The 18700-nt window shown below is 47.4% G+C and overlaps 1 protein-coding gene across 1 annotated transcript in view; it reads left to right on the forward strand.

Moving 5' to 3' along the window:
• Window positions 1-18150, forward strand: part of MDGA1 (MAM domain containing glycosylphosphatidylinositol anchor 1) — a 99978-nt gene extending 81828 nt beyond the window's left edge. Inside the window, exon 18 of the transcript XR_009222006.1 lies at window positions 18140-18150. The gene's annotated coding sequence lies outside the window, so the exon portion shown is untranslated. The remainder of the gene's footprint in view (window positions 1-18139) is intronic.
• The last annotated feature ends 550 nt before the right edge of the window (window positions 18151-18700 follow it).

Genomic DNA, 18700 nt, shown 5'->3' on the forward strand with positions numbered 1-18700 from the left:
CTCTTCCCCCACCTTCCTCGTTCTGCCTGGGAGCCCAGTGAATTCCCAGAGGGGCTGTCCCTGTGCCTCTGAGGGTGGGTGAGTGATAGAGGTGAGAGTAGGCAAGCCCCCTGCCATGCAATTGTGGTGTGTACATGGTTTTCTCAGTTAAGAGAGATGCCTTCCACTAGAAGGAATAGAATATTAGGCCCTGAGTGGCTTGAAATAGTTTTTCTCAAATAGCAAAAAGTCTGGAAGTGGGTGGTTCCAGGGTTAGTCAGTGACCCAGGCTCTTTACAGATCCCTCTGCTCTGCCACCTTCAGCATGTCCACAGTGCCACCTCATGGTCACAAGATGGCTGCCAGAGCACAGAACACTACATCACAGCTTCCCAAGACAGCATCTGGAGCTGAAAGGAAGGAGAGAGAAGAAGGGAGCCTTCCTAATGCCCTCTCTCATTTCGCCAGGGAGAAGGGTCTTTCCCAGAAACTGCCCAGCAGATTTCCCCTATGTCTCATTGGCCAGAACTGAGTCATACAGTTGCCCCTAGCTGCAAGGGATTTGGAGAACGCCAGTCTCAGGTGCCCTTTGGGGCCCCAGCTTGATGTGGGGAGGGTCTCCTGGAAGATCCCCCTGGTTGGGCCTTGGTGGACCCTGACTTCTTTGTCCCTCATCTGGAGCGTCCCTTGAACTGACGCCCAAGTGCGTGGTGTCTGCAAATAACCTCAGGATAAGCAGTTTTGGTGCTTACCTCTCTGATATAAGCTTTTATCCCAAAATTAGCTTGGCATTCCCTGCTGCCTTTTCATCCTTTTTGAAGCTTTTAAGTTTATTTCTTAAAATATATTTTGTTCAGTACTTTTTGTTGTTTTTAGGAGGGTTGATCTGAAAGACCCAGCGCATCATTACCTGGCATGGGAACAGCAGTGTCTGGCAAAGCAGAGTAGGGTGTCATACTTGGCTTAGACAGTGACTCATTCCCCGAGGCTGGGCACAGTGCTGAACTCCAACAAAATTGGGGTGCTCTGAGAGAAAGGGGAGGGGAAATGGCTGCAACGTGGCTGGCGCCACAGCAGTGATAATTATTGCTGAAGCCACTGGGTCAGGGCATGGGGGACAACTGAGGAGACTTGCCTGCGAAATGTGCCTTTTTGTCTGGACTTCGAGGTTTATTGATGTTTTGCTCCAACAAGCATTTTATTTTTTATTTTGAGACAATGACAAACTCGTGGAAGAGTTGGAATTATGGTACAAAGAACATTTATTTTCTGAATCATTTGAGAAATAGTTTGCAGGCTTGATGTCCTATCACCTCCAAATACTTGAGTAAGTATTTCCTAGACACAAGGGCATTCTCCTGCGTTGCCACAATACAACCATCAAAATCAGGAAATTAAAATGGATGCATTACTACCATCTGGGAATATGAGGGGAATGGATTCAAGTTTTGACAGCTGTCCCTATAATGTCTTTTATAGCAAAAAGATTCAGTCCAGAATCATGTGTTGTCATGTCTCTGTCATGTGAGGCTTCCTTCAGTCCAAAACAGTTCTTTGGTCTTTCCTTGATTTTTATAACTTCGACATGTTTAAAGATTACAGGCCAGTTATTTTGTACAATGTCCCTCAATTTCAATTTGTCTGGTTCCTCATAATCGTATTCACTTATGAATCTTTGGCAAGAATATCAAAGAAGTGATGCTGTGTTCTTCTCATTGTGTCCTTTGATTTCTCAGTGTCCCACAGCTTCTGTCCAGACCTGCATACATAAACCAAACTGAGGCCAAGGCAAGCCTGTGCTAAATTGCGTGTTTTGGGCAATTCCAGGGTTTATTCATTCAGAGGAGAGAGCAATCAGGGAGGGCTTCAAGGAAGAGGTTGAGCATGGCTTCCAAGAATGGGGAGGATTTGGCAGGGACTGAAGTGAAGCATTCCAAGGTAGGAGGGAGATTATATGTAAAAGCTTAGAGCTGAGAAGGGTTGGGCATGTGTGATAGAGACAATGTTATGTATTCAACAAAGCTATGTCATTTCTCCCTTAGGTACACAGAAAGACCGTTTCCCAGACTCCCTTGCAGTTCAGTTGGGCCATGGGACTGAGCTCTGGACAACAAAATATGGATGAAAGTAATGAGCACTGCTTCTAGGCTTCCCTTCTGCACGATCCTCCACGCTCTCTCCTCCCCTTGCACGGTCACCTTGGAGACTGCAATTTGAAGATGGTGGCGGCAAAAGATGGAGAGAGCCTGGGTCCCTTAATGACTGTGTGGGACAGAACTCTACCCCTCCCCCACTGCCAACCACATCAGATTGTGACGTGAGTGGGCAATTAACCTTGGTTGTGATAAGCCACTGAGATTTTGAGGTTATTTATTACAGCAGCTGGCATACCCTAACTAAGATAGGATGTGATGGAGACATCAAGAAAACCAGCCTGGTTAGCACAGAATCACAGGGAGACATGTGAGACAAGATAAATCCAGGTTACAGCGGAGTTTTAAACGTCAGGCTAATGAATTCGGAATTATTTTCAGTAGGAAATAGGGAGCCACTTACGGTTTACGAGTCAGGGAAAGACATAAAAAGGTAGTGTTTAAAGGGGAGGTAGCTTTTAGGATACCTTAGGGTTTGCAAGGAAAGAAGCAGAGAGGTCATGTAGAGGCTCTTGTAGTCATCCAGGTAAGGGGTGATATTAAATACGGGTAAATGCAGATTGATCGAAAACCCCAAACAACAGTGGCTTAATCAAGATGAACATTTGTTTCTCTCACATAAGTGAAGTCTGAGGGTGTCAGTCCAGAGCTGATGCCCAGGCCTCTTCCGCCTTGTTGCTCTGTCATCCTCAGTAAATGGCTTCTGTGTCATGGTCCAAGATAACTGCTTGAATGCCAGCAATGGGTCACACCCACTTTCTACCAGCAGGAAGAAGGAAGGGGCAAGGAAGTCAGTGCCACTCCCTTTAAGGACATTCCACAGAAGTTGCATGTACCAATTCTACCTACATCTTCATCACATATAGCTGCAAAGGAGGCTGGAAACATTTTTCTTTATTCTAGATGACCCTAAGGGCCCAACTAAAATTGGGAGTAAGAGGAGAATGGATTTAGGGGGATAATTAACAATTTCTGCCGTGGGGGTGGTGGGGATTAGGTTTCGGGGGTGGTGCTGAGTTTAGAGAAGCAAAGATCCAATAATTATGAACAACTGGAACAAATAGTCCTGGGTTCAAATCCTGGGTTCCTCATTTTACTAGTTATGTGATTTAGTCAAATTTCTTAACCTCAGTTTTTAATTAGTTAAAGAGGAATGATGCTACTTCCTCCATTGGGGGATTAAATGAGATATTAAATGTTAAATATCTGGCACACGGAGGAAGCCCAATAAATGGTAAACTAATTTAGCCTCTGAAAGACAAGAAAGGAGTGGGGGAAGAGGGGCCACAGGGAAAGAATTAGATCTTAATATCATTCGAATATTCATTCACGCATCCACTCATCATCCCTTCATTGATGTGCCAGGTACAGTACTGGGCTCTGCAGATAAGTAGGGAACAAGGCTCTGGTCCCTTAGAAGAAGTTCCCCAGATAGAGACAGACAAGTAAACAGGCAATTAAATCACGACCAGTGGAAAGCCTGCCCCACAGAGGTTTACGGCTCTCCGTCCTCCACAGAAGGGCAGTGGGAGCTCTCCAAGGTCCTGAGTTGGGTCCACCACTCCATCGCGCGGGTCCCTGCCAGCCGTTGCCGAGGAAGATGGAGTGTCATCAGCGGGAGAGAGTTCCTCCCTTCTGTCTCAGGGTGCGGTAGAGGAGGGGTGGAACTTTCCCTTTGAATACAAGAGGGTTATGAAGGGGCTGAGTGGGGAAGGGGGGGAACCCGGTTGTTTGTGTCAGTGTATGTTTGTGGCAGCTTGTGCCTCGGGGTGGTTGTTGGGTGAGTTTATAGGCAACGTGGTCCCTAGAAGTAGACTGATAAGATGACTGCCATTCTGATGGGGTTCCCTAATCGTGTAATTTCAGACATCAGCAAAAAGAGTTGAGTTTTTCCTTTTTTATAAGAATTTAGGTTTTGGTCCTGAGGAGACAGAGTAAGCAGGCCCCTACCTTGTCTCTCCCACAGCATGAAACTGCAAATCCTGAATTCATGGGGAAGCTATCAGAGGATTCTGAGAAATAAATGGTGGCAAGTGGGTTAAGGAAGAATTAGAAGTTTCACCTCTCTGGCATTGCCCATCCTGGACTCAAAGACAGCCTGAAGCTCAGAAATGCACTTTGGGTGTGGACAGAAAGAGCTCCATGAGGAGCTATTTCTGGACTAAGGACTGAGAAAGGGGACTCCCATGGGTTATCCACAGTAGAGGAAATCCCTTGTTGTTTTTATTTTTTTCCCCTTTTTTTCAGGCCCTAGCTCCCAGGCAATACTGTGGTGGCAACGGTGGTGGTCGCACAGTGATGGTAGATTTCGTCAGCAGGCCAGATACCTAAATCTCTGAAAGAAGGGAACTCTTATCTTTACCAGACTAGCTGTGATCCCGAGAGCATAGGGTGAAACTCCATTACTTTTTTCTTTCTCTTTGTCCTCCCACTATTTGTTCTTGGACACAGAGGCAGTAGTGGAAAGAACGTAGCAGAGTGGGGAAAATAAATCCCCAGATTTCTGGCTGGAGGTCTGGGAAGGGAGGCTCCGGGGATCTGGAAAGTGTCAGGTGGATCATGGAGAAGAGGGAGCTCAAGAGAGTAATCTCATAAAGTTGTGTGTGAGTTGCAGGCCTCACCTCTGAGCTGTGTATGCCTGGATCTGATACTAAACAGCTGATTACAGGTTTTAAGAACTGATCTACAGCACAGATCACCAGCCAGGTCCCAGACTGGCCACTGGGTGGCACATACATGGGACTGTCCCTCAAAGCACTGCGAACACGTTGAAAACTAAACTGACGTTGGAACCACAGCCCACGGGAGGAAGGTCAGAACTTGCAGCCTAAGTCGTGAAACCTTGGTTGATTACTTGCTAACAACAACTACAACACAAACAAAAGAAAACCAAAACACTCCTAAGGACTTAAACAAGACCCCAAATGTCTAGGATAAAATCCAAAATTACTTGGCATGTGAAGAACCAGGAATATCTTAACTCACAAGGGAAAGAAAAGCAACAGATGCCAACCCCAAGATGACACAGATGTTGAATTATCAGACAAAGACTTTAAAGAGGCTATTATAATCACGCTTCAAGAAGTTAGGGTGAATACTCTTGAAAAGAATGGAAAGGCAGAAAGTGTCAGCAAAGAAATAGAAGACATAAAGCAGAAGAACCAAACAGAAATTTTAGAACTGAAAAATACAATAACTGAATTAAAAATTCACTGAGTGGGCTCAATGGCAGAGTGAAAACAGAGGGAAGAGTGAATGAATTTGGATGATTAATAGTTATTTGATTTGAAAAACAGACAGAAAAAAGATTTAAAAAAATGAACAGAGATTCAGGGATCTGTGGAACAACACCAAAAGTTGAACATTTGTCTTAACAAATTTTTAAAAATTGAAATCAAAGTATGTATTCTGGCCATAGTGAATTAAACTAGAAACGAATAACAGAAAGATAACTGGAAAATCTCCAAACACTTGGAAATTAAACAGCACATTCCTAAGTAATTCATGGATCAAAGAGGAGATCTTAAAGGGAACATATTTTGAACTAAATAAAAATGAAAATAAAACATCAAAATGTGTGGTACGCAGTTAAAGCACTGCTTAGAGGAAAAATTATGATATTAAATGCTGGTATTAAAAAAGAAGAAAGGTCTCAAATCAACAGTCTGATGTTCCACCTTAAGAAACGAGAAAAGAAGTGAAAAATAAAGTCAAAGTAAGCAAAAGGAGTCAATAATAAAGATCAGAGCAGAAATCAATGAAATTGAAACCAGAAAACAATAGAGAAGAATCAATTAAACTAAAATCTAGTCCTTTGAAAAGATCAATAAAATTGAAAACCTATGACTAGATTGACATAGAAAAAAAGAGAATAGGCACAAATTACCAACATCAAGAATGAAAGAGAGAATGTTACTACTGACCCCACAGACATGAAAATAATAAGAGAATACTACAAACAACTCTATGTACACAAATTTAGCAACTTAGATCAATGGTCAGCATATTACGGCCCATGGACAAAATCGAGCCCACCACCTGTTTTAGTCAATACAGTTTTACTGGAACACAACTGTACTGGTTTGAGTCGTGCCCCCCAAAATCCATGTTCAACCAGAACCTCAGAATGTGACCTTATTTGAAAATAGGGTGTTTGCAAGAGTAATTAGAAAAGATGAGGTCACACTGGATTGCGATGAGCCCTAAATCAAATGTGACTCATGTCCTTATGAGAAGAGAAGTGGAAGATTCGGATGCAGAGAAACACAGAGGGAAGAAGGCCATGTGAAGACTGAAGTAGAGATGGGAGTTATGCTGCCACCAGCCAAGGAATGCCTGGGGCTGGAAGAAGCAAGGAAAGATTCTTCCCTAGAGCCTTCAGAGGGAGCATGGCCTTGCTGACACCTTGATTTTGGACTTCTAGCCTCCTGAACTGTGAGAGAATAAATTTCTGTTGGTTTAAGCCACCCAGTTTCTAGTAATTTGTCACGGCAGCCCCAGGAAACGAATACAACAGCCATGCTCATACATTTATGTATTGTGTGTGGCTGCTTTTACACTACAAAGACAAAGCTGAATAGCTGTAACAGAAACCGTATGACCCAAAAAGCCTGCAATATTTCCTATCTGTCCTTTTATAGAAAAAGTTTGATGACCCTTGACTTAGGTGAAATAGACCAAGTCTTTAAAAGCCACAAACTACCAAAATGCACTCAAGAAAAATAAATAACCAGAATGATCCTGTATCTATTAAAGAAATTAAATTCATAGTTTAAAAACTTCCAAAAAAGAAATCTCCTGGCCTGGATGATTTCTTTAATGAATTCTAACAGACATTTAAAGAAGAAATAACGCCAATTCTACACAATCTCTTCCAGAAAACAGAAGAGAAGGGAAAACTTCCCAACGCATTTAATGAGGCTACCATTAGCCTAATGCCAAACCAGAGGAAGACGGTAGAAGAAAAGAAAACTACAGACCAATATCCCTCACGAACATAAAAACAAAAATCTCAGACTAGATACTAGAAAATTGAATACTGCAATATATATGAAAAAGAGGAACACACCATGACCAAGTGGAGATTATCCCAGGAATGCCAGACTGGTTCAATATTCAAAAATCAATCAGTGTAATCCATCGTATTAACAGACCAAAGAAGAAAATCCACATGATCATATCAAACTGAGATAATAAATGTATGCAGTTTTAAGCTGCTGAGTTTTGTGATAACTTGATACTTAGCAATCGATAATTAATACTAGCAACACACTGGATGCCCCTTCTATTCCTCCCATATTTCTTCCCCCACCATCTCACATCCCAGAGAAAATATTTTGGTAACCACTAGGTAACCACTAATCTGAACGTATTGTTTATCTTTCCCATGCGTTTCTTTATATGTTTACTCTAAATGCATACACCCCCAAACCATACATGGTATATTTTACACATTTTTAAAGTTTATATAAATGATATCACATTGTATGCAATTCTTTTGTACTTATTCTTCTCTTAATATTGTACTGGGAGATTCATCCATGTTATGTGTGTAGATATTGTTCATCCATCCTTACTGCTGTATAGGATTCCGCTGTAGAATTATGGTACAATTTATTTATCTGTTCTGCTATTCATGAACATTTAATTTGTTTCCAATATGTTGCTTTTCCAGTGTTTCTGGAACCTTCTTGTACGTGTCTCTGTAAATGTGTGGGAATTTCTCTAGAGAGGGGAAACGCTTGGTCTAATCCTTGGGTGTTAAGGCTTCTTTTCTCCCAGAGTCCATGAAGAAGTGGTCGCAGTTGAGCTGAGTGGGATGTGTGTGTGTGTTTGTGAGGTTGGGGAGGAAGAGTCATAATAACATAACATCAAATGACAATGACCACGAGTCGCTGAGCCCTGTGTATGTACTTGAACTAAGCACTTGAAGTACTTATCACAGAACGTCTCCATTGGAAGGGGATTTAAATGCTATTTGTCAGCTTTCTGGGGATCTCCGTCTCTCTTCCTACTCCCGCCTTGCCCGCGTGGCTTCTTTCTCACTCACTCTCCCCTTCCAAATCCTGCAACTTTGTCAAGGGCTCAAGAAAAGATTAGGGAGCAGGAGGGGAGAGGAGAGAGAACCATTCCCCACAACCTCTGCCGTGAGGTTGGGACTGCTAATGAGACGGGCTGAAGAAAGAGCGTCAGGACACTGAGAGAGAAAGGAAGAGGCGGAAACAGACGGAAAGGGGCGTTCAAGCCGGGAAAAATGTCCTCTCCCTCCACAAAGCTCACGAGCACCTCTATCTGGACTGGCATTACCCAAAGTGTATGTGGATGTCACAGGTCCCCTGAGATGCCACAGCACACTCACTCGCAACACACACACACCCTTATAAGCAAGCACACACAGCATGCACACAGACACACATGTATATAAACACACACACACACGTACACTGCAAAACACCTGTGCACACAGCGATACACATACAACACATACACATCCCACATGTGCACATGCACACACACCACACACACCTTCTTTGTCAAATAAGATTGAGGAATGTTTTATCCCCTGATCTTCCTTTGTGTGTTCCTGGTGCACATCAGAATATCAAAAACAAAGACTTCGAGAAGTTCCCATGAAAGAAATCTCCTTCCTTCTGTTTAGGACCCTTCACTTGTTTCACATCATTTACTTCCTAATTGTGTCCTTTGTGTTGTCATTTGTTTTTCAACATAGAAATAGTTCATATTTTTTTTAATTAGGAAAATAATGCATGCCTATTGCAAAAAAAAAAAAAACCCACAATGTATTAAAGCACAAAAACAAAGTAAAAAAAACAGAGGGGAAAACCCTCTGTTAGCATTTCAGAGTTTATCCTTCATTTTTTCTCATAACTATGCACATGCATTGCTCTTTTTCATTAATGTTTCACAACTTGTTTTTTGATTTGGTAATATACATTAAAAATCTCATAACGATGGCATGATTTTCCATATTATACATGGTGGCAAGTTGTATTTTCCAAAGATGGCTGCAATGGTATCTCACATCTCACAAGCTCTTCCAAAACCTTGCCACTCCCCCATCAATAAGTTTCCCTCCCCTGGAACCTGGATGACCTCTGTGACTGCCTTGGCCACTAAATGCTATAGGATTAGTCATGAAAGTTCTGCCTTGTCCTCCTGGGATGCTGGCTCTTGGGACCCAGCCACGATGCTGTGAGGAAGCCCAGGCGGTCATGAAGAGGCTCATACGGAGAGGAGCAGAGGCCCTGGGGCTGCAGCCCCAGCTGAGCTCCCAGCCGACAGCCAGTACCAGCTTGCCAGCCGTGTGAGGGAGTCACTTTTAAGTGACTCGTCCAGCCTGAATGGAGCTCTGCCAACTGGTGCCACATAGAGCACATAGCGGCCTTGCTGAGCCCTGCCCAAATTGCAGATATGTGCGAGAAATAAATGATTGCTGTTGTCTTAAGCCACTACATTTAGGGTGGTGTATTACACAGCAACAGACAACTGAAACGTGGATATATCATACTTTATGTAAGCGTCATACTATTTATGCATATTTAGGTTGTTTCTGATCCTCTAGCATTGGTGTCTAGCTTTCTACTTCAATCTGTCCTGTCTCCTGGGTGGCTGCAGCCCCATCACATATGTCTGAGATGCCCAGTGCTAGGTTGGGTGCATACAGTAGGAACTCAGTATGTGCTTATTGCAGAGGCTGGCGAAGGGAATGGAGGATCTCCTGGGGACCTGGGAGGGGACCTGCCTTCCCACCCCTCTACTCCTGGGACATAGCCTTTTGTCTGCTCCTGCGAGGGCACCTCTCTCACTGCACATGTCACTGGCTCCCATGGGTCCCTAGGAAAGGCAGGCAAACATAACAGAGGTACGGACAAAGGTGGCCTTAGGGATGATGGAGAGCATGAATGAATGTGCCCCAGTCTTCCCCCAGGGGAGCAAAAACAAACCTCTGAGCCCACGGAATCCTTCTGGAGCCTGGCCTCCTGGAGTGAGCTAAGGGCAGAGTGGTGTAGAACTAGGTTGGTGGTTCAGAGAGAGGCTGCAGTTGCTGGCAATGGTGCCCACAGTCCTGCTGAGGGGTAGGGATCATGGCCTCTCTGGCAGGAGGCAGTCATCCCCCTACACACACACACACACACACACACACACACACACACACAGAGCCTCCTGCTGCCACGAGGAGGCTAGGACACTCTGAACTGGCCTGAGGGGTGGGCAACATCTCTGGCCATCTGAGTCACCGTTCCCCTGGGTCTCCTTGTGGCCAGGAGAAGGGCCCTTCTCTGCCTGTCTGCCTTGTGCTGGGCTGCTGAAGCAGCAGCTGGGTCAGGACTGGGTGGTGGGGAAGCTGGCCTCAGAGAGGGGCAGGCAGTGGGTGAGCATCTGGGAGGGAGGGCACTGCAGGACCCTGGAAACACAGCTACTCCCTGGCAGACCACCTGCCTCTGGAATTTTATGGGTTGGGGGATCTCCCTGCCACTCCAGAACCAGGCCCCCACCCCTGGACTCAGACTGCTGCTCCTTCCCAGTTTAGGGCCCTTCCCTGCCCCAGATAAGAGTTCTCTGTTGCTAGGTGGAGAAATCCGGGAGCTTTCTTCATCACAATCTCTGAAGCCAGCTTCCAGAAAATTCTATTAGCAGAGTTGGGAGGGACCTCAAGTCTATGGAATCCAGGACTTTACCTATTTGAATGTGCACACGAATCACCCAGGATCTTGTTACAATGCAGATTCTGATCCAGTGAGTCTAAGGTGAGGCCTGAGATTCTGCATTTCTAACAAGCCCCGGGTGATGCTGAGGTTGCTGTCGGTGAGCCCCTCTTTGAAGAACAAAGCTCTAATCCACTGCTGAGAGCTCAGGGGCCCAGGGAGGCAAATGGATGGGCCCGAGGCCACAGAGAGTCAGAACGTGGGCCCCCTCTGACGCCCACTCTGCACAGCGCAGGCCGGGTACCACACTCCTCTCCAGCTGCCCACACCAAGGAAGAGATGCTGGGAGCTCTCACAGGTGGCCCAGCTGAGAACACAGGCAAGCACTTACTGGGAGTGGTGGGGCAGGCCCATGGTGGGAGACCCGCTGGGGCTGGGGAGCCCTTTCCCATTCCCAGAACAGGAGAGGCAGGTCTCTCTGCACACAGGATGCCATGTCTGGGGCACCTGGCCTGGAGCAAGAAGGGGATGAAATAGCCTAGAGGTGGCTTCTCAGCTCCCGAAGCCCCTGTCCCATCCCAGTCTCAGCCCACCTGCACACACACACATACCCCTCCATGGTGAAATCACTTGGCAGCCCCCTTGTTAACGAGCAACAGTCTCCCACTGCTCAGTCTTGGCCCAGCCACTCCATCACAGTCTAAATGCTTAGACAGGAAAAAACCAAGAAGCCCAGGCCCCAGGCCCCAGGGCCAAGGGACAGCACCGAGACAGTCCTGCTCCAGGTGCATTCAGGGTCTACCCAGCCCCTGTGGCCTGGATGGAGGGGAGAATGCTGGGGAGCCCCCAGTCTGAGGGAAGGAGCCCCCAGTCTGAGAGAGATGCACTATCCCTGCTCTCAGGGAGTCCCTGGTTTGAGGGGGGAGGCAGAGTCCCTACTCTCAGAGAGCCCCCAGTCAGAGGGAGGAGGCACAGCTCCTGCTCTCAGCCACTCCTAGTCTGAGGGGAGCTCCCAGTTTGGTTGGCTGTCAATTCTGCACGAGGTAGGGAACTGAAGATGCTGGGATACGAAAGATCTCTGATTCTAGACCTAGGGTCTATGGAGACAATTGTGGCAGGTGAGAAACCACTGATTTCTGCTTCTGCTGGGAATGGACTGACATGGCAGAGAACTGGAGGCAGACAACAGGAAGGCCTTCCCACCCATGAGAAATGAAGGCACTAGGATGGTGGGTTTTGGTGCAGAGAGGGATCTGCCCAAGTGGTAGAATCTCTCCCCTGGTTGAACATTTACCCCTTGGGCTCAGGTGCCATCCAGCATGGAGGCAGTGGGAGGGCCCAGCCACCTTTCAAACCTTCTTTACTCTGAGGAAGCACTGTCCTTGAAAACGAACAGGACCTAGCAAGAACCCCTGCTCAGGTGTTCAGGAAAAACAGAACTTCCCCCACTCCCAGTAGCACAAGGGCCAGAACTCTGGCTGCCACCAGGAGGCCTGGGTTCAAGTCCTAGCCCTGTTTCTGGTTTGCTGTGTGACCCTTGGCAAGTCAGTGAACCTCTCTGAGTCTCATCCAGCACAGATGATTGTTGTGGGGTTAAATGCCATGCTGTTGGTGAAAGCAGCTAGTAGGCCGTAAATTGTCACATAAGCACTACAGGCCATTACTAAAGTTCAATTGTTATCATGTGCCTCACCGTGACCTCAGCATCCTGGGTCCCCTGTCAGGGTGACGTGACAGCTGCCTGCTCTCTGCAGTTGCGGAGTCTCAGGCAGGAACACGGGCGTTAACGCTTGGATTCCTCTCAATAGCCAAGGCCCATCTTCAGGAAGCCAGTTAGGACCCGCTGGGCCCCGCACCCACAAAATTCGTGCAGCCCCTCCATGTGGACGCTGGGGCTGTGGAAGCCGTGTCAATCTGCCTGTTCAGCCCCTTCCCTCAGGCCCCAGGAGCTGACAGCCCGGAACACTGAGTATTAGCTAGTCACTGTTCCTCTTTCTAAAAAACACAACTCTATTAAAATAACAGCGTGATTTAGTTAATTATTCTCCATAGTAAGTGGGTAACTGTAGGAATACAATTCATCCAGCTCCCTGCTGCCTGATTGAGTTTCCTAAAATCCCACTTTGCACTTGTCACTGCAGCCCCTCCCCCAAGAGCTTTCAATGGCTCCCAAGATTGCATAGGATAAAGCCCCAAACCCTAGGTCTGTGATTTCGAGACCTCCACCATCTGGGCCCTCCCTACATCCCTGCCTCACTGACAGGACTCTACACTCTGGACAAACTAGGCTGTCTGTTCCCTGTCCTTGTCTCTGCCTCCTTCAACTCAGCCACTATATGACTCAGGTCAAATCCGGCTTCCTCCATGAAGCCTTCTTTGATTGCTGTAGCCCAGAGTTTCTTGAAGTGGAGTCACCATTGCATAGAATCACGTGAAATGCATGGAAGGCAGGGGGTTTAAAATGCTGATTCATGGGCCCCACCTTGGATCTATTGGACCAGGCTCCCTGCGGGGAAGAGATGTCTGGGACTTTGCTCATTTAACAACCTCCACCCCCACCCATCATGCTCCACTGCCCCAGCCCTCGGTAACTAGCTGTCCGGCCCCGAAACCTCTTGGACATGGACCTGTCCTCTTGTCTAGACATGGACCTCTTGTCTAGACACATCACATGCAGGTACATGATGGACTAGACATTCCAAATGGCCCTGTTTATAAAACACTCAAATCCTTAATAAATTATACGTAATGACATGGGGCCTGGGAGAAGTCAGGGGAATCTTCAAGACTGCCCTGCAGGAACATGCTGATATCTGCTCTATGGTAGGATACAGTAGGATAACTGCAAGGAAGGCAGACCTGACACTCCTGCTTTAACCAGGGACTCAGGTGACCAGTGTCCCCTGGCTTCCAGCAAAAGTTATTGCAAAACCTGTCAGGAGGAAAACATTCCAACTTAGTCCCCCAGGATTCCCACAGATTAGGGTTAAGCCAAAAAAAAAATCTCACGATCCAAGTTCACCAAACGCTTACGAAAATGAGCCACCATAAGTGAGAGCCAGCAGAAACTATAAGCAGCATATGTGAATTCCCAAGGAGATCAGATACCAGGATAATTAGACACAGGTTACAAAATAATTATGCATAAAATATTTTTTTAAATTAAAAATAGAATGGCAGAGACAATCATGCAACAAAAGTCTGAAAAATGACAAGGAAGATTTTTTTAAAGGACTGAATACACCTCATAATAAAACAACCCCAATAGATGGGTCAAACAGGTGATTAGATGTAGCTGAAGAAAGAATTAGTGAAGTGAGGACTAGAGCTGAAACCACACTTTGATGTTTTTGTTTTCGCTGAGGAAGATTTGCCCTGAGCTAACATCCGTGTCAATCTGCCTCTGTTTTTTAGTATGTGGGCCACCAGCACAGCATGGCCCCTAACAGAGTGGTGTAGGTCTGTTCCCCGGGAACTGAACCCAGGCTGCCGAAGCAGAGCACGCTGAACTTAACCACTAGGCCACCAGGGCTGGCCCAAGACCGCAGCACGGCAAGTCAAGGAAATGAAATATGAGGACGGGTGAGGAAGAATTAGTGCAGTCTCAGAAGAAGAGAGGAAATGGAGAAGAGAAAATATTTAAAACAATAATGGCTGGAAATTTCCCCTTTTGATTAAAAATGTGGATTCATAGAGACAGGAGGCACAATGAAAAGCAGGATAAACACAAAAGACCTCATCTGGACCACCTGGCCAGGCTGCCTGAATTTTGTGGGTTTGGGCCCAGTGGGTCCTAATTGGCTTCCTAAAGATGACCCTTGGCTGTTAAGAGAAACTCATTGTGCAGAACGTCAAACAGAAAGGGAAAATCCTAAAAGCAGCCAGAGAGAAAAGAGATCTTGTCTCATGCCTCCTTAGAATGTCAGTTCATTAAGCAGACGAGCATGTCCAGTCTCTCCAGCCAGATCAAAGTCCCTTCAGGCCCAAGCCTCTATCATCTGTGAGCCCTCGGGTACATCATGAACCACTGAGTCTCGGGTTTTCCACGGGTAGAAAGGTGGAGGGGCATGTTGCAGTATGGCGGGAAGATCAGGCAGGCCTGGGATAAACTCCAGCTCTGCTACTCACTGCCCGTGGTCATTTTTGTTTTCCTGGGGCCAAAGCTCACAATGACAAGCTAGTCATTAGCTTGTGCGTTGTCGTTGAAGTTAAAAAGAATGAAGAGCCAGACAACAAAACACTCACGTGAGGATTCCAATTTTTAAAAGATTGACTTAAGTACCCCTCTGTGCTCAGACATTCCTCATACATTCTCCTTTACAGGGAGCCCTCGCGACATCCCTGCAAAGTGGTCATCATTTGGGGAGGGGACCTCAGGGCCCAAGGCACAAGAACATCACCCCCCTGGGCTCATGTGTACTTTCGCTGGGCTGTGCCAGACCCCTCTCTCTTCATTTTCTCTCCTCTCCTCCATCCCTGACCCCTGCTCTCATTCTCTCCCTGATACCAGCACACATTCTGATACACTTGATATATGTTCTTGAATATATGTGTCTATCCTCATTAATATGTAGTGTTGATTTGCCTGAGAACGTGTTTCTAATTTCCATAAATGATATTGTGCTATGGACCTTAATTCTGTTTCTTTCTTTCCCACCCAACACTATATTTCTAACATCTATCCCTGTGTCTGTCTGCATATCTAGTGTGCTCTTTTTCATTGCAGCTTGGCATTCTGCAGTATCCCCACTTCACAGGTGAGGTCCCTGAGGCTCAGAGAGCCTAGACGACCTTGCCCAAGGTCACATGGCCAGTAAGGGGCTGGCTTTGGTCAGAATGTTCACAGTAGGCCTCTCTCCCTTTGTAGATTCAGAAAAATATGTTACACAAAGGTATGTTTACATGATGTTCCCATCCCTCCATTTTTATGCAAATACTAGCATACTCTATACTGTTCTACAGGTCACTTTTGTCATTTCAGACTGTATCTTGGGGATTGTTCCACATCAGTACTCTAAAAGCTCTGCTTTCTTTATGGCTGCATAGTATTCCATTGTGTGGATGTACCATCATTTATTCAACTAGGTCCCTACTGATGGACATTGTCCAATTTTTTGCTAAATAAGTTGCTGCAATGAACATCCCTGTGCATGTGTCATTCCTCATGTGGGGAGTGGAGTGGATATTTTGATGCCCTGCTCAGACTCCTTTAGGACCGGGCGCTCATTCCCCCAGCTGCTGGGAGTGCTGGCTGCTAACAGCTCACAGCTGCAAACCTCTTCAGGCACTGCTCTCCACTGACCCTTACCCAGGGCTATGCCCCTCCCTGGGGAGAAAACATCCACTAACTGGTCCACAAGGGCCCATTTGTCTCACTTTGGGACATCCCTGCAGGGCCCTTTCATCCCAGAGCTCCCTGGGGGGCTCTGCATGGCAGTTCGACTCCTCCCTCTGCCCATGCTGCCTCCCTCCCTCCCCTACAGGTGTCGTTCCCAAGAACGCTCCCCAGTTAGCCTCCTGTGTGCAGATCTCGGCCTCAGAGACTGTTTCCAGGGAGTCCATCCAAGACAGCAAGTCTGTTTGTAGGATAAACGCCTAGGGAGGGAATTGAAGGACCAATGCGCTTGTAATTTGGGTAGATCTCAATGTGTTTTCCAAGGACGGAACAAAAGAACATGTACACGGCTGGTGTGCAATAAGTGGCCTGAATGGAGCCCTGCCACCTGGCCCAGGTTAGAAGGTGCTTTTGTGCAGATGGTCACACAGGATTTTCTAGCTTCCCTGCGCGGCAGGCAGGACAGACAATCCGATACTTTGCAGCTGCGGAAGCTAGGTGGGGAGGGGGTTGCTTGCTCAAGATGGCACAGCTGACACAGCTGGCATAGCAGAGGCAGGGTCATCCTGGTTTACACCAGACGTGGGGATGCTGAGATACTCGTCTCATCCGGGGACTGAAGGAAAAATACACATAATAGAGGGTGCAGCAGGGGGGTGGGAAGGCAGTTTGCAGGACCTCCTAGTTAGGGCCCTGCCCTTCTCTGGTGCCCCCAAAACGCCGAGTGGCCCAGCCCTCCCTCTTCTCGCCTGACCTTCCCCTGCCCCTCACACTGTCAGATGCCCGGGAGAAACTAATTCAGACTAACGTGAGAGCCATGTGCAACCTCTCTCAAAGCTACTCAAATATCTGCCTGATTTTTAGACTGTACAAAAATAAGCTTATGCACTAAAATCACATTCTAACCATTTATAACAGCCCAACTTACTGCTCGACCCTGACAGCCATATTCGATATGTGCCGTCAGCCCGGAACGGCCTCCCCATCTTCCTGCTCTTCACCTTCATCCTCCGACCCTCACCCAGGCGCTGCCTCCTTTAGGAAGCCCTCCCCCATCTTCTCAGGAGTGTGCTCTCCCTCCCACAGACCCCAATAACCGCTGCTGACACTCAGTGTTATGGGCTGAATTGTGTCTCCCAAAATCATATGTTGAAGTCATAAGCCCCAGTACCTCAGAATGCGACCTTCTTTGGAAATGGGGTCGTTGCAGATATAACAAATTAAGATGAGGTCATACCGGAGGCGGGGGAGCCCCTAAGCCAGTATGACTGGTGTCCTTATAAAAAATGCCACGCGAAGAGAAAGAGCCACGTGCAGAGGGAAGATGATGTGAAAATACCAGCTACAAGGAAAGCCAAAGGTGGCCAGCAACCCCCAGAAGCTGTAGAGAGGCCTGGAGCGGATTCTCCCTCACGGCCCTCGGAGGGCACCCACTGCTGACACCTTGATCTTGAACTTCCTTCCAGCCTCCAGAACCATAGGGGACTAAACTTCTGTTGTTTAAGCCGCCCCGTCGGTGGTACTTTGTTACAGCAGCCCTGGGACACTGATGCACTTGCTGGGCTCTGGGTGCTCACATGCCTGTACTCAGCTCCTCCCAGGATGAGCTAAGGCATCCTGGGGTGCTGGGTGCTATCACTGTCATTTACATTTCGGGAAACTGAGGCTTAGAGCTGGCTAAATGGTAGAGCCAAGACACAGACTCGGGCCATCTGACTCCAGAGTCTGTGTGTTTATCCGCTCACCTATACGTCCTCGTAGTAGGAATTAGTGGTAGTCATATTGAAGGAAGACTCACAGTATAACTCCAGGCTCTGGACTGAGTGCTGATGACTCCCACAGCACCAGAAGAGAGGAAGAAATCTTCCGGCAGCCTCAGGGGCTTGCCCAGGCTCCTTGCCAGTAAGAAGCAGGCCCAGGATTTGATCTACAGGGTCCTCTGTCTCCGATAGACAGACACTGCATTGCAGCTCCGAGCTGGTGTGCATGTCTGTGTCCCGGCCTAGCTGTGTGTGCCCTGACAGGGCCAGAGCTGGGCATCCCAGCCTCGGGGCCCCAGGGCCCAGCAGGGTGCAGAGCACACAGCAGGTGCTCCATGATGTGGTGGGAAGAGAGAACCCGGGCGTGCCTCCGACGCGGTGGCTTCCTCGGGTCTCATAACAACATTTCATACACAGCTCTGAGTATCGACAGATTTTCATCTCAGCCTGCTAAATGCCTGCCTAATTTTCCACTCTATTGACAGACTCCATTTTACTTAACTAGCCCCTATTGTGTAGCAATTGGATGGTTTCTCATCCCCTCCTAAATGAGGGGGAGGCGCCAGGGACGGCCAAGCTGTGGTGGTGGCGCCTTCTGAGGGAGCCAGCCTGGGAAGAACATTTCTGTGCCAGCTGGAGAGAGGCTGGGGGACAAGCCTGGACCATTCTGGGGGCATCACCCTGTCCCCAGTCACCCTCGAGTCCTGTCCTCAGTCCCTACTCACCTTTGCTGACCCTTTGAGGGAACAAAGGACAGAGCTCCCACGTGGCCCACCCTCTGCCCCCTCTCATCCCGCTTGACCTCTA

Source organism: Diceros bicornis, chromosome 14 (genome assembly GCF_020826845.1).
Source record: "Diceros bicornis minor isolate mBicDic1 chromosome 14, mDicBic1.mat.cur, whole genome shotgun sequence".
Taxonomy (NCBI): Eukaryota; Metazoa; Chordata; class Mammalia; order Perissodactyla; family Rhinocerotidae; genus Diceros; species Diceros bicornis.